Source organism: Ictidomys tridecemlineatus, unplaced genomic scaffold, assembly GCF_052094955.1.
Source record: "Ictidomys tridecemlineatus isolate mIctTri1 unplaced genomic scaffold, mIctTri1.hap1 Scaffold_85, whole genome shotgun sequence".
Lineage (NCBI taxonomy): Eukaryota > Metazoa > Chordata > Mammalia > Rodentia > Sciuridae > Ictidomys > Ictidomys tridecemlineatus.
This window is the reverse complement of record NW_027526100.1, coordinates 94,076-119,345: the sequence shown is the minus strand read 5'-3', so window position 1 is coordinate 119,345 and position 25,270 is coordinate 94,076. Positions and strand designations below refer to the sequence as shown.

Genomic DNA, 25,270 nt, shown 5'->3' with positions numbered 1-25,270 from the left:
ATACTTCCTCAAACCTGATCAGCTCTAAACCCGGATCTGCCTTGGTCCTTGAGCAAGGTCACCTTACATGCAATGTCAACAGTGAAATCCATTTAACATGGGGTACGCTGGCAAGGAAATTTTGAAGCTTCATTCCTACTTGACAATGGCCCTCAGCAGGGGAGAAAATAATATTACAATATAATGCATATGAAACCACATATCAAGCTTCAGTTTCACCCAAAATAAATCCTCTGCAGAAAAGAACCCCATTTATTTTCAGCACCAACAGTTAAATTATATGAAGTTACATAAAGTATACAAAAGGTATATAAAGTTCCCCTTGAGGAAGACACTCCTATTTCTAACTACTGACTAAAAGCAACAGAAGATTCTTGCCAATAATTAAAGGAAACTGATAGGCAAATCAAATGCCCAAAAAAGAAAATTAAAAAAGGCATCTTATCACTACCTCTAAAATATCCCCATTCATGAATGTTCTTGTTATATCTAGAAACCATCTGAGAGCCAGTATTAGTGGTAGAATACTGCCATGAAGATTAGATAAGACGGAGCAATTAAAAGTTTCATCACTGCAGATAAAGTCTGAGACTCTAGAAAACCAACAACAGTGCAGAATGAAAACTAAAAACTCAAAAGGAGAATCATTTTGAAAACTAAAGAGTTTTTAATTTCTTAAGTATAACACTTATGACATGAGAGGCGAGTCTGAGGGGAAATACACTTTTCCCTTCTGATGAAAATTCTATTAAGGTTAAATTTGGAAAAGGGAAAGAAACCAGAGATGTATGGAGAAAGGGAACACATTTATCTCTTCTTAATCTGTGTCAAATGAGACCATAGATTATATAAAGCTCCATAATTACACACTGGGTGGTATCCCATTTCTTGTGATATGAAAAAAATGATGCAGAATCATGGAGGCTCATGACTGGAAATAATTTTTATATCTAATTTTGCTTCCATACATCATCCCTGCTAAGGTGCTGTTGATTTGATTTGTGGGTGGGGAGCCAAGAACTGCCTCAAGAGAACTAATTCTGCATAAGCTACTATCAGAACAAATGTACTTAAGTGCCACTGCCCTGAAAGGAAATATTCAAAAGGAAGATGGATTAGACAGGGGTCCTTTCCTAACTGAGTTTTTCATTTTATAGGGAGCTAAGATAAAACACAACCTGACTGAAGGCAAAGAAGACAAATGAATGCCAGAGGAGCAATGCAAACAAGGTGCCACCCAAACACTCATCAGTTGGCAAAGATCCTTTCTGGTCAGGTGCTGAAAGCAGGGCTCCTCAGGAAGACAGGATGAGTGCTGCCACCCAGAATGGCAAGAGTCCTAGGGATGAACAGAGTTAACAGGCTACAATGTGAGAGGAGAAAATGCAAATCAAGCCCATTTATCCAAAAGCTCAAAGAAGGAAAGAAAGACGACTACTACATGAAAAATGCCACTTAGGTACATGGAAAAACAGTTCCAAGTTTAAAGGTTACCAATCCTATTTGGTATACTTGAAAGAAACAATAGATGGTTCTTTATATGGAGTACTGCAACTGGGACTCTGTCTAAATATAAAGTTTGTACCTAGAGGCACCATGTTTCAAGATCATTCCCTAAGAGTCAGAAATGGCAACAAAATGAAACTAGTTTTCCATAGGGATTACTCTTATTTTCTGTCTTATTTTCTGCTGTGTGGTGTTTTATTTAGGGTGAGAACTTTCAAGGATGCAACCCGGAATGTCTCTAAACTGGAACATTCCTACAGTCATCAAAACCCTTGCTACTATTTTACGTAAACAATCCACATATCACATTTTTTTAAATGAAAAGGACAATACTCATAAGCCACTAGGAGGACACTCCTAGTGAATCTCCCCATTTAAAATATCAAAGCATGATATAAACAATGTCATGTCTTTCATCAGAAGATCCATACAACTGGCTGGAAGTAGAACCCCTGGGGGAACCTTCAGGCATAGAATATAGGAAAAGCAGAAAATGGATGACCCAGAAGTTGCAAAAAAGAAAAAAAGGGGGGGGAAAAAGCACACAATGGACATAATATTCTGCTTTTTTAGAGTAAAAACAGCACAATTGATATTAAAAAATCAACTTTAAATATGCATGCCTGAGTTACTATCTCAGACTTAATTTACAGGATTAACTCTAATGTCCATGAATCCTTCCCTTTTGAAACAGCAAAGCTAAGAATTGTCATGTTTTCACCATGACGACCTTTATGATGTGTAGAGCCTTCTGGAACTTGATGTGAGGGGTAGCAACCACAACCAGTTCAGTTCTGTTTCAGAAAGTCTCCTGACTTTCTATGCTGTGCCAGGCCTTAGGTGTATTAGGAGCACAGGGCCTGGCAAAGAGGTCAGGTTAACTCTACAAAGACCCCAAGAAATCAGTCATTTAAATCTACACTGCTACCCATCAAAAGTAAGAATATAACACCTGTCAAACTTTTACTTACACTTCCGGCCCAAAGTTCTGGTGATACCTCTGCAAGTTTATAGTAGACAAATACAGGGTCACCTTTTTTAAAATTTACAAAACGACAATCTGGTCCTGTGAAATCTTCAACAGCTTCACCTCGATACATTAACACTGTATATAAACATTGAAAAAAGAAAAAAAAACAAACATTAGGATTTGATTTTTCACAGTCCATATTGACTCATCAGGAAATATGAATCCCACTATGAACAAAAATCAAGTTTTTCCAGTACTCTCTGGAATCACTTTTAATTCACCTGCTCAAAGTATCTAAAATCCTTAGAGATTTTATTGCTATAAAATACAATATTCCCTGCAATTAGACGAGGGAAAAGGAAGCTTCTCTATTTTTCTCTGTGCTGAGAAATAAAAAGCAAAGTGGCAACCACCAACCATAGCTGGTTTCAGTGAAACTCTTGGTTCTTGCAGGCCTCCTCAATTTTTTTCTGTTTCATAATCATAGAAAGCTTCATTTTGCAAATATGTAAATCCAAGTGTAGACATGGACAGGCTTAAGTATGGCTTCATGCAGAGGTAATAGGGAAGAGGTTAGAATATCCAGGAACCCCCAAGGGGTTAATTAACTTGAACTAACTGCTAAAAGACATTACCTTTAAGTGGCTGCAAGTGCTACCATGCAGCCGTAAACACTGTCAATTTCATTTGCAGCAGAGTTGCTGTCTCTGGGTTCAGGATCTGGGTAAATAACCAGGAAATATGTTTTCTCTGAGCAAATATTGTTGACTATATCCAACATTAAGATTGTTTCAAAACATCCTCATTCGTATTTTTTTTTAATAAACAAAATCAAAAGTGGGTATCCTATCTGACAAGGAACAAGTTTAACCACGAGAAAAGGTCAGGCAATACCTTCATGCTTAAAATGCAGGACTAGGATCACAATTGATCTAGAAACTGGTAGAAGCAACATTTTTCTTTTGGTTGACCAAATAGACAGTTTCTGATTTAAGATGAAATGGACAATAGATGTATGTAAAAAGCACAAAGAAATGGAAATAACACTTTTTCTAAAAGCCAATTAGCAGTAAAATACACGAGAATGTTTGTTTTATAAAAATATATGTCTGAGGAACAAACACAGATTTGGAGAGGGTAACTTGTTTTTTTGAAGCTAAAATAGGACTATTTTCAGAACTGTCAGCATCCTAATTCATATGTAATTAAGAGGCCAAGTTGAAGGTGAGAGACACTTTAAGGTGGGGAATTTTCATCACAAGTGGAAATGGCAATGTTTCTCTTGTTCCCCCTTAGGTCATAGAGGATTTATAAATCAGTAATATATTAGGTGACAACATAATGCATACTATGGAGCACCTATTTAGTTCTTTTTTTTTTTGGAGCACTTATTTGGAAGGCACACAAGGACACCTTACATACACACCTCACTACTTCCTACAATGCAACACAGACCCACCTGTTGTTTTTGGTCACATCTGTTTGGACACAGGCCATTTCTCAAGTTATGTTACCCCACTGAACCTAACCAACACCATATCTTAGTACTGACGAAGCATCAGTGATGAAATTGTCCAGGTATCCCACGTAGGATAGCGCTCAATAGCAAAGAATAGCAAAAATGAAAGAAAATATCATGGCAGCTGCTTTGCTTCTCTGAGTGTTTATTTATTCCAGCCTTAGGGTTACCTCTAGGAACTTCTTAACATATTTTGGAGACATCTTTTTTCTTTATTGGAGTGGAACAAACAATTCAAATTACAAAATTTGGTTTTGGTAACACCAATTTAGACATAAAGAGCTCAATGGTAAACTTCTTGGCCTTTTTAGCATGAATATTTTAAAATATGTACTGCTTACAATTTATGGACAACACGGTCATCAAGTTGCAAGGTTACTAGAAACCAAGCGGGAGTCCATAAGAAGTATTCTGGGCCAGTAAATATATAGAGGAAAGAGGTTCCAACAACACTAGTGACTGAGTCTAAAACTGAATTGGCTTATAAAAATCTTGGAGTATTTATTATTGTTATTGCAACAAACCTCTTCATCTGAATCTGAATGGCTACATCCTCCCCACTGCCCACCTCCAATCCAGGAATTCTGTCCGCTTCCTGCGCACAGAAGAGGCTGCAGTTCCCAGGTGGCTGGTGCAGATCCTTGGCCTCTTTCAAAAGCAAAATATTATTGGCCCACCTGCTACCCTACCTCAAATATGAAGGGAGGCTTCTATGCACAGAAATGACAGGATTGAAGCAGAGTCGGGGCCGAGACCTCAGAACACATTGCGTGCCTGGACTCGGTGCTCTTCCCAAGCCTAAACTCTAGTCCCTGTTAAAAGGCAAAACCAGCCTTTTAACGATGCAAAAGGACGAAGGGGCCAGTGAGCCTTTCCCAAGGAGCCCCACCATCAACCTGCCGCAGGAATTAGGGCCACCGAGCCCTGGAGAGCATCTGCCCTGATACTGCACCGGCCCAGGTCCCTGTAGAGGGGGCAGAAAAGCGCTCTGCTACAGCGTGGGCACAACCCCATCACCTACTGAGATCCTAGGCGAATCCTGGAAGGGAATAAACTGAGAGCTGTCCCTGGGGAATCGTGTTTCCCACCCCCCGTCTCAGTCAGTAGAGAAAAATAAAACGCTGGCATCAAGTGGGAGTCGAAGCCCCCCACAACCCGAGCGGGCTGGCTGGGGCGCCAGCAGAGCCAGAGGGGACACAAGCAGGGTCCCGAGGCTCTGTCACTCCCGCTCCCCACCCGTCATCCTGCGACCCCCTCACCCAGCCCTCGGGGCTGGGGACCGGGAGATCGGAGCCCCATGCGGTCCCAAAGAGCCACAGTGGAGACCCTGGGCTGCCCGCCCGCCTGCGCACTCACTGCTGCATTTGTCGTCTGCACAGAGTTTGTGTTTCGACCAGCGCTGGCCGGTGTTCGGGTCCGGTTGGCCTGGCACTCGCCAGTTCGGCCGCAGCACGAACAGCCAGAAGAGCACCATGAACAGCCAGAAGACCAGCACCTGCGCCACAGCCATGTTGTGGTCACCTGGGTGAGCCGGTGAAGTAGGCTTCGGCGGGCGTCTGTGGGCGCGTAGGAGGTAGGGCTCAGGGGGCGTGTGGGTAGCCAAGCGCAGAGGGGTGGCACCCGGGAAGGCTTAAGCCTTTCCCGGGTGACACTTCAGCAGGGATATCTGGGGGTTGATCCACAGACTCTACTGGAGAATGCACAGAGCTGGAGCTCCGTCCTTCTCTAGTCCAGACCTTCTCCTCGACTGAAGACCTTCTCCTCTAGTTGCTGCCTTGGCAACTAGGACTCTCCTTCTCGTCCAATCACCTGCCTTTGCTTCTGTGCCCTCACAAGCGACCCTCCACATGATTCTAGTCATCACCCACCCATCCCCCCCCCTGCCAACTGGTCCTTTCTGGCTTTCCTCAACGTCTCATTTCTGGTTCATCCTGAACTAGCCCACTCCACCATCACTCCCATCCCCCATTCCTGGTCTGGTACCTCCTTTTCTGAACTACCAAATCCCACCCCTGACTTGTCACAGCTAGTCTATGGTTCCAGGCTCCCTCCCCTTCAAACTCCTAGAGGTTCCTTGAAGCCCCACCCCAAGATCCCTCTGATTAGGAAAGGGGAAGGTGAATGGAACTGTGAGTGAGGGTATAAACTGGAGACAGTGGCCTGCTTTCTTTTAAGGCGGGGACAGGTGGGGGCAGAGAGATGGACATTAGTCTTCAGGCTAAGATCTTGAGATTCTTATCTTTATCCGTAAGGGAAGAAATTATTTAATTCAAAAGCATATTTTTAACTCTCATTTTGTGCTACCATTCATGCCAGACGCTGGACAAAGCCCTAGCATGGTGTGGGAATGGGTGAAAATCAAAAGACAAGATATCTGATCCTGGTCCAAAAAAGTCCACAACTTAGTGGGAACCAACTGACAAAACCGATTGTCAGAGAAGAAAGCTAGTAGCTAACATTTATTGAATGCTTTCTTTATGTCCAGTTGTTATTCTGAAGGTTTTATACATATCAATTCATTTAATTTTCATAACAATAGTACCTTACAGTAGTAGTAGGTCCTATTCCAATCCTTATTTTAGAGTAAATTGAGGCAGTCACACATCCAGTGAGCAATGGAGCTAAGTATCAAGCCCAAGGAGTAGACTCCTTTTCATCACAACCTATCAACTAACAAGCAATTGTACTTTCTGACAAGAGGAGCAAAATCTGATTTAAATCATAATATAGCTGAATTACTGATATGTACAGTTAAGGGGGGAAAGGCACAAGCTAGCCAGCCCAAGGAAGAGTGTCTGCAATGCTCCCATCCTGGGTGGAGCCATTCTCGTTTGTCTGTGACCAAGGGCTTGTTACTATAGTCTCTGCTAAAGTTATTCATCAACCTCCAACAATGAACCCATCAGTTGTTTCTCCAAATTAACTGAATCTTTAAAACTTAGAGAAAAGAATGTAGTCCACCATGTTCATAATGTTAAATAAAGAAAACGATGGGAAAAAAAGGTGTGCACAAACATTTGTCTACAGGGGCCATGAGAGGTCCCCGTTGGTCCAGTGTACTTCTGCGCTTTCTGGAGAACCAGTGGATCATACAGAGAAACTGTCTATCTGAGTCATTCTTCATTTCTTTTCTACCATGTATTTATTATGTTATAAAATGTATCTAGTAGGCATCTCTAACAACATGTTGAAAACTGAACTCATTTTTCTCTCAAAATCTGCTTTCAGTCTTCCCTATCTCAGAAATAAGAATGACAATTTAATTCCCATTATCCAGGTGCTCAAAGCCCAAAACTTACAAACCACCTTTGATCTCTTTTCTCTCACATTCCAACTCCAGTCCATTAGACAATATATATATTTTTTTAATCGTGGTATTTGGGATGACCATTTTTTAATTTTTTTTTTACATTTTTGTTTAAATTATCTTAAATTACCTATCACTGTTATCTTTATGAAAGGGGTAAAAACTATTAAGTTATTTATATTGTCCATTACAGATTTCCCAGAGTCTATTTGATCACCTATCTTACTCTCCATATTTCAAGAACATTTAGGTAATTTCCTAAAGCCACCAACAAGCTGGTAACATAGTCACAGACTTTCTGACAGCTAAGTTGGGGGTCTCACTATGTTCCTACTGGGTTATTTGCACTCGTTTGTTTTAGGCTTTCTAATGGTGGTGTTTGGTTGGTTTTTTTTTTTCTTTTTTTTTTTTATTGGTTGTTCACAACATTACAAAGCTCTTGACATATCATACTTCGAAAAATAGTTTCAAGTGAGTTATGAACTCCCATTTTTACCCCAAATACAGGTTGCAGAATCACATAGGTTACACATTCACATTTTTACATAATGCCATACTAGTGACTGATGTATTCTGCTACCTTTCCTATCCTCTACTATCCCCCTCCCCCCCATATTTTCTTTCTATCCCATCTACTGTAATTCATTTCTCTCCTTATTTTTCTTCCAATTCCCCTCACAACCTCTTTTATGTAGTTTTTTATAACAATGAGATTCTCTTTCCATTTCCATGCAATTCCACTTTTCTCTCTCTTTCCCTCCCATCTCGTGCCTCTGTTTAATGTCAATCTTTTCTTCCTGCTCTTCCTCCCTACTCTATTCTTAGTTGCTCTCATTATATCAAAGAAGACATTTGGTATTTGTTTTTTAGGGATTGGCTAGCTTCACTGAGCATAATCTGCTCTAATGCCATCCATTTCCCTGCAAATTCCATGATTTTGTCATTTTTTAGTGCTGTGTAATACTCCATAGTGTATAAATGCCACATTTTTTTAATCCATTCATCCATTGAAGGGCATCTGGGTTGGTTCCACAGTCTAGCTATTGTGAATTGTGCTGCTATGAACATCGATGTGGCAGTATCCCTGTAGTACGCTCTTTTAAGGTCTTCAGGGAATAGACCAAGAAGGGCAATAACTGGGTCAAATGGTGGTTCCATTCCTAGCTTTCCCAGGAATCTCCATACTGCTTTCCAAATTGGCCGAACCAATTTGCAATCCCACCAGCAATGTATAAGAGTACCCTTTTCCCCACATCCTCGCCAGCACTTGTTATTATTTGACTTCATAATGGCTGCCAATCTTACTGGAATGAGATGGTATCTTAGGGTAGTTTTGATTTGCATTTCTCTGACTGCTAGAGATGGTGAGCATTTTTTCATGTATCTGTTGATTGATTGTATGTCCTCCTCTGAGAAGTGTCTGTTCAGGTCCTTGGCCCATTTGTTGATTGGGTTATTTGTTGTCTTATTGTCTAATTTTTTGAGTTCTTTGTAAACTCTGGATATTAAGGCTCTATCTGAAGTGTGGGGGGTAAAAATTTGTTCCCATGATGTAGGCTCCCGATTTACTTCTCTTATTGTTTCTCTTGCTGTGAAAAAACTATTTAGTTTAAGTAAGTCCCATTTGTTGATTCTTGCTATTAACTCTTGTGCTATGGGTGTCCTGTTAAGGAATTTGGAGCCTGATCCCACAATATGTAGATCGTAGCCAACTTTCTCTTCTATCATACGCAGAGTCTCTGATTTGATATCAAGGTCCTTGATCCATTTTGAGTTAATTTTTGTGCATGGTGAGAGGAGGGGATTCAGTTTCATTTTGTTGCATATGGATTTCCAGTTTTCCCAACACCATTTGTTGAAAATGCTATCCTTCCTCCATTGCATGCTTTTAGCCCCTTTATCGAATATAAGATAGTTGTAACTTTGTGGATTAGTCTCTGTATCCTCTATTCTGTACCATTGGTCTACCCGCCTGTTTTGGTACCAGTACCATGCTGTTTTTGTTACTATTGCTCTGTAGTATAGTTTGAAATCTGGTATTGCTATACCACCTGATTCACACTTCCTGCTTAGAATTGCTTTTGCTATTCTGGGTCTTTTATTTTTCCATATGAATTTCATGATTGCTTTATCTATTTCTACAAGCAATGCCATTGGAATTTTGATTGGCATTGCATTAAACCTATAGAGGACTTTTGGTAATATCGCCATTTTTATGATGTTAGTTCTGCCTATCCATGAACAGGGTATATCTTTCCATCTTCTAAGATCTTCTTCTACTTCTCTTTTTAGGGATCTGTAGTTTTCATTGTATAAATCTTTCACCTCTTCTGTTAGGTTGATTCCCAAGTATTTTATTTTTTTTGAGGATATTGTGAATGGAGTGGTTTTCCTTATTTCCATTTCAGAGGTTTTGTTGCTGATATACAGAAATGCCTTTGATTTGTGCGTGTTGATTTTATATCCTGCCACTTTGCTGAATTCATTTATTAGTTCTAGTAGTTTTTTTGTAGACCATTTTGGGTCTTCTAGGTATAGAATCATGTCATCTGCAAATAGTGATAATTTAAGTTCTTCCTTTCCAATTTTTATGCCTTTAATTTCTTTCGTTTGTCTAATTGCTCTGGCCAGTGTTTCGAGAACTATATTGAATAGAAGTGGTGATAGAGGGCATCCCTGTCTTGTTCCTGATTTTAAGGGGAATGCCTTCAATTTTTCTCCATTCAGAATGATGCTAGCCTGGGGCTTAGTGTAAATAGCTTTTACAATATCAAGGTAAGTTCCTGTTATCCCTAGTTTTTCTAATGTTTTGAACATAAAGGGATGCTGTACTTTGTCGAATGCTTTTTCTGCGTCTATCGAGATGATCATATGGTTCTTATCTTTAAGTCTATTGATATGGTGAATTACATTTATTGATTTCCGTATATTGAACCATCCCTGCATCCCAGGGATGAATCCTACTTGATCATGGTGCACAATTTTTTTGATGTGTCTTTGTATCCGATTCGCCAGAATTTTATTGAGGATTTTTGCATCTAGGTTCATCAGAGATATTGGTCTGTAGTTTTCTTTCTTTGCTGTGTCTTTGTCTGGTTTCGGAATCAATGTGATGTTGGCCTCATAGAATGAATTTGGAAGGACTCCCTCTTTTTCTATTTCCTGGAATAACTTGAAAAGTATTGGTATTAATTCTTCTTTAAAGGTTTTGTAAAACTCCGCTGTATACCCATCCGGTCCTGGGCTTTTCTTGGTTGGTAGTCTTTTGATTACTTCTTCAATTTCATCCATTGATATTGGTCTGTTCAAATCGTGTGTGTCCTCCTGACTCAGTCTGGGCAAATCATATGTCCTAAGAAATTTATCGATGTCTTCACTATCTTCTATTTTATTGGAATATAGGTTTTCAAAATAGTTTCTAATTGTCTTCTGTATTTCTGTGGCGTCTGTTGTGATATTGCCTTTTTCATCCCTTATGTTAGTAATTTGAGTTCTCTCTCTTCTTCTTGTTACTATAGTTCTCTCTCTTCTTCTTGTTACTATAGTTCTCTCTCTTCTTCTTGTTACTATAGTCTCTGCTAAGGTTATTCATCAACCTCCAACAATGAACCCATCAGTTGTTTCTCCAAATTAACTGAATCTTTAAAACTTAGAAAAAAGAATGTAGTCCACCATGTTCATAATGTTAAATAAAGAAAACGATGGGAAAAAAAGGTGTGCACAAACATTTGTCTACAGGGGCCATGAGAGGTCCCCGTTGGTCCAGTGTACTTCTGCGCTTTCTGGAGAACCAGTGGATCATACAGAGAAACTGTCTATCTGAGTCATTCTTCATTTCTTTTCTACCATGTATTTATTATGTTATAAAATGTATCTAGTAGGCATCTCTAACAACATGTTGAAAACTGAACTCATTTTTCTCTCAAAATCTGCTTTCAGTCTTCCCTATCTCAGAAATAAGAATGACAATTTAATTCCCATTATCTAGGTGCTCAAAGCCCAAAACTTACAAACCACCTTTGATCTCTTTTCTCTCACATTCCAACTCCAGTCCATTAGACAATATTATGTCTTTATTTTTATAATTTTATTGAGATATAGTTGACCTACAATAAATTGCACATTTAAGGTGTACGATTTGATAAGTTTTGACATGAATATACCCATGAGACTATCACCAAAATCAAAAAAGTATTTCATCCTTCTTTGTAATCCCTCCCCTCTCCTTTTCTGGGCTGTCTCCAAACATCTCCTGTCATCATAGATTGTTTTGCATTTTCTAGAATTTGATATAAATTATAAAGCATTTTATTTATTTATTTTTCTGACTTCCTTCTTTCCAAATAAGCAGTTGAAACATGCCCAGAATCTAACCACTCCTCTGCATCTGCTAAGCCAATATACAGGCCAAACCCACATCATAAGTCACCTGAATGATTCCCATAGCCTTCTTCTGTCCTTGCTTCTGCCCTCATTTTCCCCAATATCTATTGTCCTGATGGCAACTAGAGTGATATTCTTAAATATAAATTTGATTGTGTCTCTCTGCTCAAAATCTTCCTATAGCTTCCCATTTCCAAATAAAAGGCAATGACTTTAGCCAGGCCTGGTCGTACTCATCTGTAATCCCAGCAGCTCAGGAGGCTGTCAGGAGGATCCTGAGTTCAAAGCCAGCCTCAGAAATGTAGTGAGTCCCTAAGAAACTCAGTGAGACCCTATCTCTAAATAAAATATTTTAAAAAGGACTGTGGGTGTGGCTCAGTGTTTAAGTGCCCCTGGGGGTTCAATCTCTGGTATCAGGAAAAAAAAAAGCCATGACTTTATTATGGATTTCCCTGCCTTATTATGGACTGTTCTTATTCAATGTGACTCCCCTCATCCTTTTCTCCCCATTTCCTAACATTCTTCTCTAGTCTGTTAGTTCCATTTAAATACACCAATCCCACCCCTGCTTCAGAGCATTTATACTTGCAACTTTGCCTCAACCTTAACTGCCCAAATCATCTAACTAGCTAACTAGTTATCACTTTATCATGTCTCTGTAACAGTGGCATTTCATGTGATAAAGACTTTTCCTGGCCATCCTACACAAAATAGAGCCTCTTGTCATGACTATCAAGCCCATTACCCTGCCTTTCTTTCTCTTCAGACTTGCCTTACCACTTTAGACTTCTCTTACCACTTGCCTTACATTTGTTTATCTACTTGAATGCTCTGACCCAACCTCCAACACAATTTCCAACAGGAGCAGGAAATTAGTTGTTTTGTTCACTACTGTTACATCAGTGACTAGGGAAATGCCTAGAATGTATGAGAGAGTTAACAAATGATTTGTTGGATAAACTCATGGTTCCAATAATATTATAAATATACTACACTATTAACCTAAACACATATATTAACTATTAAGCCCCCATATATAAATAGTACTGAGAGGAAATAAGCTATGAGAACAAGGCATTTAAGGTCCACCTCTCAGCAGCATGCATCCTCAACTCCAGGAATGTACCCCTGAATGTGTTTGTTGAATAAAAACATACTTGTGTGGAGAGTAGTTGTTTGGTTACATGATACTGGAATATTTAAGTAGATCTTTTAAAACTAGTTTTATTTTTTTCTTATTTTTCTTATTATAGAATATGGTATGTTGTAGATTTTTTCTTATTGTAGAATAGAAATTAATGATAATTCATTGGTGGAAAAATCAGAAGAGCAAAATGATCTAATTGCATATTACCTTCTTGATATTTACTTTGACTCATAATCAGATATACTTTTATATGCATAGTCAGTGCTTCCAGTTACTGAAGAACTAGCTGCTTAGTTTGTAGAGTTTTCAATATTTTGATTTATCAGTATTATTTTTTAAACGTATTGCCTTAAAGACATATTAACTAGTCTGGTGGATAATGAGAAGAAAATTTCTCAACTGGCCACAATAAAGTAGTGGTGGTTCTTTCTACCAGGATACATACAATTAGTGGATGAATCAGCATTCACTTTTACTCATAGCATTTAAATATGTGGCATTGATGTTTAACATGTTTAATATAAGGTTATATTAAAAACCTTCAGAAAAGGTACAGGATAGAATGCGGTGGTGATTGTTGGCATGGAGATAAATAATCTCAAGTGAATTATTCTTTAATACCTCAAAGGGAATTCTTACGGGGTAAGGGTTGAGTAATTGTTAAAGGTAAATGTGACCAGTTTGGGTGGAGGGGACATAAAATTCTAAGATATGAAGGGTTCCTAATGTCAGAGTACAATCTAAATGAGACAAAAACATATCTGAAACAAATAATTGGCAGCATAATAACATATACCATTGGAAATTTGTGAAGGCACTTGCCTAGGAGCATTCAGTAGGCCTACCGCTGCTGTTACCAGGAAGAACCTCATCTATTGTAAATGATGTGCCAGAGAATAGTGTTAAACATTTATGGAAGACTAAATCTCTCCAAGAGGGGCAACAGATTTACCCTCGCATATGAAACATTGGAAAAAAAAGTGGACAAAATACAAACAACAGTTCTCAGATATTAGATAATAAGCAGCATAAGAGTGACCTCTAAGATAAAGTTAGGCATGAGAGATGAGTGCTAGGATTATCCCAATTTACTCCCTGGAAAGAATTTTTCAGGCCACATCCAGAGAAGGAAAACTCAAATAGAAAATCTCCTGAGTTGAAGAGATGGATTTTAAAGTCTGAAGAGACCGACACAGCTAGAAGTCCCAGAGCAGAATAAAAGAGAGAGTAGAGAACTGCAGAGGGAGGGAGAGTGTGTACATGCACTAGCTCTCTAGACATCTATGGAGGGTTCCCCTGAAGTCTGCGGCTATGTAACAATGGGCTCACATGTAAGGCCAGAGAAAGAACTTTCAGAAAGGAACAGAATGGAAGGTGGTGGTGATTGTTGGCATGCAGATCAATTTTTGTAATCACCAGCTAGAATGGAAAATCTATAATAAAAGGGCATCAAGTAACATAGTCAGTAAAAGGGACAAAATAGCCCAAGATTGAAGGTAACTCCTGTCTAGAAGAATCTTAAAAAGATAAAAATGTTTCCAAGATAGTTCAGAAAAAAGCTGTACACAGCTCAAGAATATTTAAAAGAATACAAAATGTTTCCAAGATAGTTCAGCAAAAAGCTGTACACAGCTCAAGAATATTTAAAAGAATACAAAATGTTTCCAAGATAGTTCAGCAAAAAGCTGTACACAGCTCAAGAATATTTAAAAGAATACAAAATATCCAGTACTGAACAAGGTAAATTTACAATGTTTGGAATCCAATAAAAATGTATGAGGCATACAAAGAGCGAGGAAAATATAACCCATGTTGAAAAGAAAATTAATAAAAATGATCATTAATTACACTGTGATAGAGTTATTATACAAGGACATTAATAGAGTTGTATACCATATGTTCAAGATGCTATGGAAAAGCATAAGCATGTAAAGGAGAAAAAGAAGATATAAAAATGTCTGAATTAGATAAAACAGATAAAATTAGATAAAATCAGATAAAACAATGGCTAAGGTGAAAATTACACTGAATGAGATTAACAGCAGATTCAACATTGAAGAAGTCAATATCAGCAAACTGAATATGCAGTGATAAAGACTCCAAAATCAAACACGGAGAATGAGACTGAACTGAACAAAGCATCAGTATGCACAGCTTCAACCAGTCCAATATATATGTTATGGTAGTTCCTAAAAGAGGTGGGAAAAAAACATTTGAAGAAATAATAAATAAAAATGTTCTATATCTGATGAACACTCAGATTCAAAAAGCTCAATGAATAAGAAAAATGATAAAGATGACACAAATTTACACTAAATGCTTAAAACCAGTGCTAAGAAAAAAATTGAAAAGCATCTACAGAAAACAGATACCATTATGTACAAAAGAGTGAAAGTAAAATGTCAAAATTCATTCAAGAACCATGCAAACCAGAAAACAGTACATCAACATTTTCAAGTTCTGAAAGAAAAAAATAAAACTGATATCCTAGAATTGCATTCCAAATGAAAATATTATTTCAACATTATATAGTCTTTAATGCAAAAGAATTAAGTTAAGCCCTACCCCACATAAAAATTACCTCAAAATGGACCACAGACATAAATGTAAGAATTCAAAATGGACAACACATATATATGTAAGAACCAAAACTAAATGTAAGAAAGCATAGGTAAATCTTGGGGTAGACAATGACTTTGTATTTAAGACACCAAAGGCCCAAGCACCAAAAGAAAAAAATACTAAAGTAATGAACTTCATCAAATTTAAAACTTTTAAAGGCTACCATCGAAGAAAGTGAAAATACAATCATAGAAGAAAACATTTACAATTCATGTAGTTAGAATATATATAACTACCTAGAATATACAAGCAATTCTTATTGTTCAATATGAAAAGACAAATGGCAAGAAATTAGAATAGACATTTCTCCAAAGAAAATATGCAAAAGCAAATAAGCAAATGAAAGGATACCCAGCACCATTAGGGAAATGTACAACCTCAGTGAGATACTACTTCACATCTATCAAGATGGTTATAATCAAAAAGATAATAATAAGTTGGCAAGGATGTGGATCAATGGGAGCCCTCACACACTACTGGTAGGAATAGACTACAGACCTAAATGTAGCAGCTAAACCTATACAACTTCTGGAAGAAAATATAAAAAGCTGCTTGGCAGAGGCTTTTAAAACTAACTAGCTCTCTCTGCCTCATGCTCTCTTTTTTCCTCTCCTCAAAAACTTTGTCTCATGCTGGGCGTGGTGGTGCATACCTGTAATACCAGTGGCTCAAAAGGCTGAGGCAGGGGGATTGCAAGTTCAAAGCCAGCCTCAGGAAAAGTGAGGCACTAAGCAACTCAGTGAGACCCTGTCTCTAAATAAAGGGATGTGGCTCAGTGGTGGTATGACCCTGAGTTCAATCCCCAGTACCAAAAACAACAACAACAACAAACTTTGTCTATTGTATATTCATTGTTATGGAAATGGAAAGGTAAGCTGACAGACTAGGAAAATGTACTGGCAAAACATATCTCTCTCAAGAGAATGATATCTAGGATATACAAATGATTCTTACAACTTATTAATAAGAAAAATCACCCAATTTGAAAAGATGGGCAGAAGACTTTTTTTCTTCACCAAAGTAGACACAAATATGGTGAATGTGCACATGAAAGGATATCCAACATAAGTTGAAATGTAAATCAAAACTGCAATGTTATTACACATACAGTAGGATGGACAAAATTTAAGACTCATCATAACAAATGTTGACAAAGATGAAGACTATGGTATCTCTCTTAGAACTGCAGACTATAACATGTAGTATAAACAATGGCACAAACTGTTAGAAAACTGTTTGGCAGTTGCTTTACAAATTAAATCAAATCTGTCGAGATATTTACTCCAGAGAAATAAAAGCATACATCCACACTGAGACTTGTGCACAACTATTCATGGTGGTTTTATTTGTAATAGTCAAAAAATCCCCAATATTGGACTGTGGGAACATGTCTGTCTTACATGCCTCAGAACCCTTATACTCATATTAACCATATAATAGACATTTGATTACTATTACATGAATGTAGAGATTGATTTTTTTACTGTTAATAGAGCTTCTCTTTTATTAAATATAACAGACAAAAGAAAATCACCTATAGCACAATGAATTATCACAAAGTAACATATCCACTGAACCCTAACCCAGGTCAAGAAATTGGACATCAAATGCACTTTCATGAGCCCTTTCTCATTGCTCCCCGAATTATTCCCTCTGCTCCCCCAGAGTTAGGCACTATTTTAACTTCTAATAACAAGGATTAGTTTTGCCTGTTTTGTTACTTTATACAGTGTAATCATACACATGTGTTCTTTGGCATGTGGCTTTTTTAGCTCCATATGTATTTTTATAAGATTTTTCCAAGTTGTTGAATGTGAATGTACTTCTTATTTTCATTGCTTAATAATTTTCCACTGTATAAATATAACCTGGTTTACTTAAAAAAAAATCCCCAATGTATATCAATAGGAAAATAGATAATAAATTTTGGAAACATACTTAGCAAGAATAAAGAACTATTGATAATAGCAAAAACAGGGAGATTCTGAATGAAATAAACTAGACAAAAAGTAATATGTATTGAAAATTCTTTTTTTTTTTGAACTCCCTAGTACAAATATCCAGGGGTGCTCTACTGCTGAGCTACATCCCCAGCCCTTTTTATTTTATTTATTCATTTATTATTAATTTTTTTTTTTTGCTATCAGAGATGAAACTCTTGGGAACTAAACCACTGAGCCACATCCCCAGCACTCTTTTGTATTTTATTTAGAGATAGGTCCCAATGAGTTACTCAGGGCCTCGTTAAGTTGCTAAGGTTGGCTTTGAAATCCCAATTCTCCTGTTTCACCATTCTGAGCCACTGGGATTACAGATGTGTGCCACCATGCCCAGTTTAGTTTTTATTTTGAAACAGAGTCTGGCTCAGTTCCCCAAGTTTACCTCAAACTTGCGATCCTCCAGCCTCAGCCTCCTGAATATCTGGGATTACAGACTCTGCCACCACCTTCCAGCAGATTCAGTTATATTTAAAGGTAGAAAGTTATAAACCAGGTGAATCCTAGTAAAGGTCTTAGTAAAAAAAAAATAAAATAATAGCACTATGCTTGGTCACAATATGGTAAGTCAGAAAATGACAAGAAATATCCATTTTCTGTGAGGTTGACCAGAACAGTATCATTTCTCAATGGATTTCAAAGGGTCTCCTTCTTTCTTTCCCCCCCGCCCGCTCACCTTTCCTTCCCTCCTTCCTTCCCTCCGTCTCTCCCTCCCTCCCTCCCTCCCTTCCTTCCTTCCTGAGTTTTGGCGTGTGTGTGTATGTGTGTGTGTGTGTACATCATCTTCTGTGCCAATGTAAGAGATTCAGGCAATGGATCAACCTTTACACCTGTGCCGAAGGACCCCAATCTTGGATCTATCTCCAAGGGTGGAGGTGACTCTAGATCCTCATTATAATCTCGAGAATGGGAACTCCTAAATTATAAACAGGTCTTTCTTGGTAACACCAGTTTCCTCCTTGGTAAAAGTTAGTGTAGTGGGAGGGTGGCAAGGGCCCTACCCTGCCACAAAATAAATGCTAAAATGTATTTTGGTACAAATTTTAAACACTAAAGAGTTAAAAGTAAGAGATGAGTCTTGGGATTTGAGCTAGACCTGGATAAGTACATAGGATTCAGATTCTAAAAAGAGAATAAAAGGCAAGTGAATTAAACGGCATAAAAGACTCAGCAGAAAGAAGTATGTTTAAAGGACAGTAAGGACACCTCATTTTGCTAAGAGGAAAGGATTCTATAAAGGATGACATATTTGTGTGCTTAGGTCAGATTATGAAATTCCTTGAAAATCAAGCATAAGGATTTAGACTTAATAGAATAAAAATGCATAAAATATTAGACTTTAAGTAAAGGGATCATATAACTTAAGTGGAATTTAAACAAGTATCTTGTCCTTAAATCCAGGGAAGATGGAGGTTTAGGCTGGGCATAATGAGTAGGGCTGAGGCACTCCCCACAATTAAAAAGTCATGTTGAAGTGTACTGTACTAATGGAAGTGAGTCATATACAAGGCAAGGTTATCTGCCAGCATCTACTGTTTGTCTAGCCCTGACAAATATTATTCCACTTTCAACTGTACAAAGAAAGAAACTCAAACATCTGAAATTGCCACTAATATATGGCATGAATATGAGTTCCTGTTTCTGGTTCTGCCTAATTTACCTTGGCATTCTTTTCACAGAGGTCAAATATTTGGTGTGTTGAAATAAATGCAGAACAGACATTGGGGACTTGTGGCCTGCACATCTCAATTTCCACAGTGCACTGTTGGGCTTTATCCATTTAGTTTTCAGAAATATAAATTACTTCCTTACGAGAACAACAGCAGAAGTAAGGAATACAGCCAAAAGGATTGTAGTCAGAAGTCTAATTGTGTGACTATAGGCAAATCATTAACTTTTCTGAGTCTCAGATATTTCATCTATACAAATATGGGTCAAAGTTAAAATTTTATAATTCATTTTTAAAGAAGAAATAGAGATAATATATGAAAGATTGCCCATTTATGTGGTTTAAATAATTAAACAGCAAAATCCTGGCGGTTACAGCCAATATAGACAATTGACAAAGCAACAAAAGTCTTGGCAATAAATGCTTTCATTACTAAGGAGACATTTTTAGATAGTTCCTACTCTGGAAACTGTTCTCTTCTCACTGAAACAAAGTAAGGCTGATAACATCCTCCCAAAGTGTGCTTGGAAGATCACAAGCACCTCTTGGAGGAGACAGGGAGAGTGGAGGAGAAAATATGTTCTTCGGGATAACATATAGTCTACCAGAGCACACACTGAAGCAAAGCAAACCCTCCTGAATCTTCAGCATTTTAACTGATGCATGCAGTATAAAATTAGAAACAGGACCATAAACACTATTATGAAGACTATACTCAGTGGGGGACACTGAACAAACATATATGGGAAAGTAAGTTCTCTGTGATTAGTATGAAATCTCAGTCTTACCCAAATCCACATGAAATTTGAAATGGTTTGGAATACATAAGAAGATCAGTGAATGACATCAAACCCAAATGATGAAATAGGGAATCTGAACATGATCTTTCTCTTATTTCTCACTGATCCCTTAGAACCACCAATAGAAATATAATATTAACTCTACATGTAAATTAAATTTTCTAGAAGTCATATTTTAAAAAATAAGACAGATGAGCTTCATTTAATAACACATTTTACATAATTCAATATATTCAAAATGTCATCCTTTTAATTTGTAATCAAAATAAAAATATAACTGTTATTTTACATTCTTCATAATAAGTCTTTGATATCTGACTTATGGCACATCTCAGTTCAAACTGGGCACATTTAAAGACAGTCGCAGCATAAGAAAGTAGGGATTGTAAATTAACACTAGGCCATATCATATACTTGCACTTATTTTAAAGAAAAGCCAAGTTTAATAGTATGTTTTAGGTTTTAAAATATTTTTGGCCAACCTCTCTTGGTACTTACGCAGAAGTGAGAAAAGATGATTGAAGGTATCTCAACATCCCTCTTTTTTTTTTTCACTCAGAGGTTAAGATTTCTGTTGCAATAGCTAGGGATTGCATTGTCATTTTTGATGAATCTCAAGTCTATAATCAAAAAGTGTAAGTCATCATTAGGTTCCTACACTTGTCATTCTTTTATTATTTTCATTGTTATCTTAAATATACTTACTTCTTGACAAACATAAAGAAATAAAGAATTATATTTAAATGGATAATAAAAAAATTTGACTGCATAAAATCCCTTCTCGTTTTAGGTAGACCTACTGGTACAAACAAGTCACCTGGGTGGTCTATTTTTCTTTGGTAACAGGGATTGAACTCAAGGGCTCTAGACCACTGAGTCACATCTCCAGCCCTATTTTGTATTTTATTTAGAGATAAGGTCTCACTGAATTGTTTAGGGCCTTACTTTTGCTGAAGCTGGCTTTGAACTCATGATCCTCCTGCCTCAGCCTCCAGAGCCACTGGGATTACAGGCATGCAGCACTGCACCTGGCACCTGCTCTGTTCTCTTACTTAACTGCAACTGTGTTTTCCTTGGTAGATTACTTCTTTGCACCAGGGTTTCTTGATAGAACTCTATTGGTACTTTGGTTTGGACTATTCCTACTAGCTGAAGGTTATATACTATCTATGGGCCTGGCCAAAAAATGTTAGTAGTTTCCTCAGTGATGGTGAAACAACAACAAAATGCCCCCAGGCATTTCTAAACTTCTCTTTATAAGACTAGTATTACTCTCCCAGTTTGAGAGTCACTGCTTGAGAGTCACTTGCAGAGTTAGTTAAACTCTGATCATTTAACAAAGCACCTTTAGTTGTAAGTATCCTATATTTTGTAGTTTGCAAGTATTCTGTATTTTGTAATTTCTCTTATCAGCTAAAAAAGAAAGGATTATAAAATCAACATTTAAGGCCGGGCTTCATGATGCACACTGTAATCCCAGTGGCTCTGGAGGCTGAGGCAGGAGGATATTGAGTTCAAAGTCACCCTCAGCAATTTAGCAAGGCCTTAAGTAATTTATGGATTTCCTATGTCAAAATAAAAAAAAAATGTAAAAAAAGGGCTGGTGATGTGGATCAATGGTTAAGCACCTAGATTCAATCCCCTGTGCCCATCCTCCACAAATCAACATTTTAAAAACCAGAATCACTAAAACATCAAAGAAACTCAAAGGTCCTTGTAAACACAACTGACTTTGCTTCAAAGGTTTTTTGCTTTTTGTTTTCCACTTCAAGTTAACACTACCTTTAAAAAAAATCACATTTTTTAATTTATTTTTGCTGACCTCTAAGAGGGATCTTACATTTTTCTACTTCCCTTTCCAAGACTATTCCCTCTTTTGCACTGTGTAATCTTGAATTTAAATCTGAATTAGTTGCATTGATTTTCCCTTGTGTTAATAGTCAAATTATGATACAATTTGAATTATTGAAATGCATAGAGGGGTTTCTTTTCTTATTTTTAATGAAAACTCATATCTTTAAAATTAGCCCCTAGGGGACTATAGGTGGAGACTTAATATGTAGAGTCATCAGCATGATAATTGTAATTAAATAAACACAAATCAGTTCATGATAGCTGATTTCATTTACTATTATAATCAGCTTTCTCCTCTATAACACAGCACAATTAGTCCTAAATTGACATTCACTAATTGTATATTAGAGTTTCAAGGAAAACAATGAAGAGTTAGTGACTATCATAATGATTGAGATGTGTTTTGATATCAGTAATTATTATTATTTTTAAGATGGGGGTCTTGCTATTTTGCATAACCTGATCTCCAACTCCTGGACTCAAGCAATCCTCCTGGCTTGGCCTTCTGAGTAGTTAGGACTACAAGTCACCAAACCAGCCCAGTAATTATTGTTTAGTAGATCTCTTTTTGGACACTAAAATCACTACTAATATGATTGTATATGTTTGAAATTGGTTTTATGAGCAACATACAGATTTGATGCAATTCCCATCAAAATGCCCACGAATTGGTGTGAATATACTTTGTATACAAAGAGAAATATGAAAAATTGTGCTCTATATATGTAATATAAATTGTAATGCATTCTGTTGTCATATATAAATTTAAAATAATAATAATAATAATAAATGTCATTTTTCCAGACCTAGAAAAAAACAGTCCTGAAATCCATTTGGAAGAATAAAATATTCAGAATAGCCAAAACAATTCTAAGTCAATAAGCAAGCTGGAGGCATCATCACAATACCTGACTTCAAATTGTACTACAAAGCTATTGAAATAACCACTGCATGGCTCTGTCATAAAACCAGATACATAGACCAATGGGAAAGAAGAGAAAACACAGAAAAAGATCCAACACAGTTAACAGTCATCTGATTCTTGACAAAGATGCCAAAAATATATTGGGAGAAAAGACAGGCTTTAAACAAATGGTGCCAGGAAAATTGGTTATCTATATGTAGACAAATAAGACTAGACCCTGTATAAACTTGAAAGAGATCAAAAGCCCAGGAATTAGACCAGAAACTATGCAAATCCTTGGAAGAAAATATAGGTTTGAGACTCCAGCATATAGGTACAGGCAATGACTTTCTTAGTAGAACTCCTAAAGCTCAGAAAATAATGACAAAAGTTAATAAACAGAATGGCATCAAATTAAAAAGCTTCTGCACAGCAAAGGAAACAATTAGTAACATGAAGAAAGAACCTACGGAATGGGAGAAAATATATTTGCTAACTATTCTTTTTTAAAAAAAAAGAGAGAGAGAGACAATTTTTTAATATTTATTTTTTAGTTTTCGGCGGACACAACATCTTTGTATGTGGTGCTGAGGGTTGAACCTGCACTGCATGCATGCCAGGCGAGCGTGCTACCGCTTGAGCCACATCCCCAGCCCTGCTAACTACTCTTTGACACAGGATTAATATCCAGACTATATAAGAAACTTTAAAAAACTTAATACCAAAACCTCAAATAACCTAGCTTAATTGGGCAAATGACTTAAACAGATTCTTCTCAAAAGAAGAAATAAAAATGGACAACAAATCTATGAAAATGTTCAACATCATTAGCAATTAGGGAAATGCAAATCAAAACTACAGTGTGCTTTCATCTCACTCTAGTCAGAATAGCAGCCACCAAGAATATGAACGATATGGGGCTGGGGTTGTGGCTCAACAGCAGATTGCTGGGGCTGGGGATGTGGCTCAGGTGGTAGCGAACCTGTCTGGCATGCGCGCAGCCCAGGTTCGATCCTCAGCACCACATACAAACAAAGATGTTGTGTCTGCCGAAAACTAAGAAATAAAAAAAAATGTTAAAATTCTCTCTCTCTCTCTCCCCCCGCCCTTAAAAAAAAAAAAAACCCCAGCAGATTGCTTGTCTAGCACGTGCGAGGCCCTGGGTTCGATCCTCAGCACCACATTAAAAATAAATAAATAAAAATAAAGGTATTGTGTCCAACTACTTAAAAAAAAAGAATATGCACAATAATAAATGCTAGAGAGAATGTGGAGAAGAAGGGACACTTTTTTCCCTGTTGATAGGATTGTAAATGAATATAACCACTACTGAAATCAGTATGGAGGTTCCTCAAAAGACTAGGCAGGAAACCACCATATAACCCAGCTATACAACTACTCAATGTTTATCCTAAAGAATTAAAGTCATAATACTAGAGTAGTACATGCATACCCATGTTTATAGCAGCACAATTCACAGCTGCCAAACTATGGAACCAAACTAGGTGCTTATCAAGGATGAATAAATAAAGAAAATGTGGCATATACACACAATGGAGCTTTATTCAGCCATAAAGATGAATTATGTCATTTGCTGGAAAACGGATGAAACTTGAGAACATTCTGTTACACAAAATAAGCTAAACTCATAAGATCAAGGGAGCATATGTTTTCTCTCGGATGTGGAAGCAAGAGAGGAAAAAGGAAAAGAAAGTGAAAATCAAAAGGAGATCAGTAGAGTGTAGGAAAGGGACCAGGAGATGGAGGAGTGAAGGGAAAATACTGGGGAATGATATAGGCCAAACTAGAGTGTTATATTGTGCATGGGGAAATATGTAACGACAAATACTGCCATGATTTACAACTATAATGTATCAACAAAAAAATGGAAAAAATAAAAGAAAGCAAACAAAAGAACAGAATTGCTTTCATGTATGCATGTATGTATGTATGTATACAGCCTAGCCAAACATCTATTGTGAGCATAGACATTAATACTCTGGAAAAGTGATGAGCCTGACACTGTTTTTTTTTTAATTGTTCTCTTTATTCCTTTTTTCCCTCCCTCCCTCCCTTCCTTCCTTCTTTCATTCTTTCCCCTCTCTCTCTCTCTCTCCCTCCCTCTCTCTCCTGTCTCTTCTCTCCCCTACCCCCCCCCTCTCTTATTTCCCAGGCTGGCCTAAACTCCTAGGCTCAAGTAATCTTCCTGCCTCAGCTTTCTGAGTAGTTGTGACTGTTGGAGCACACCACGATGTCCAACAATAACACTTGCTTTTGTAAACAAAGTTTTATTAGAACACAGAAACTTATATTATTTACCCACAGTCTAGGCTGTTTTGTGCTACATTGGCACTTGAGTGGCAATGAAGACTTGCCTACAAAGTCTAATATATTTATTATCAGTCTCTTTTCAGGAAAAGTTTGTTGATCCCTGATTAGATTATAAAGTCAGCAGAATAAATATATAAACATTTCTTTTCTTATGACTAAAATTGGCTGTATGAAATGAGATAAATGATCTATTAATTGCCAAGATAAAAGTCTCTTCCCTATAGAAAGTGTGTATTCAGGACTAGAAATCTTGGCACTGTG

The 25,270-nt window shown here is 37.3% G+C and overlaps 1 pseudogene; it reads right to left on the bottom strand.

Annotated features, from left to right (window-relative positions):
- The window catches only part of LOC144364799 (transport and Golgi organization protein 1 homolog), a 150,034-nt pseudogene that overhangs the window by 45,154 nt on the left and 79,610 nt on the right, over positions 1 to 25,270 (bottom strand).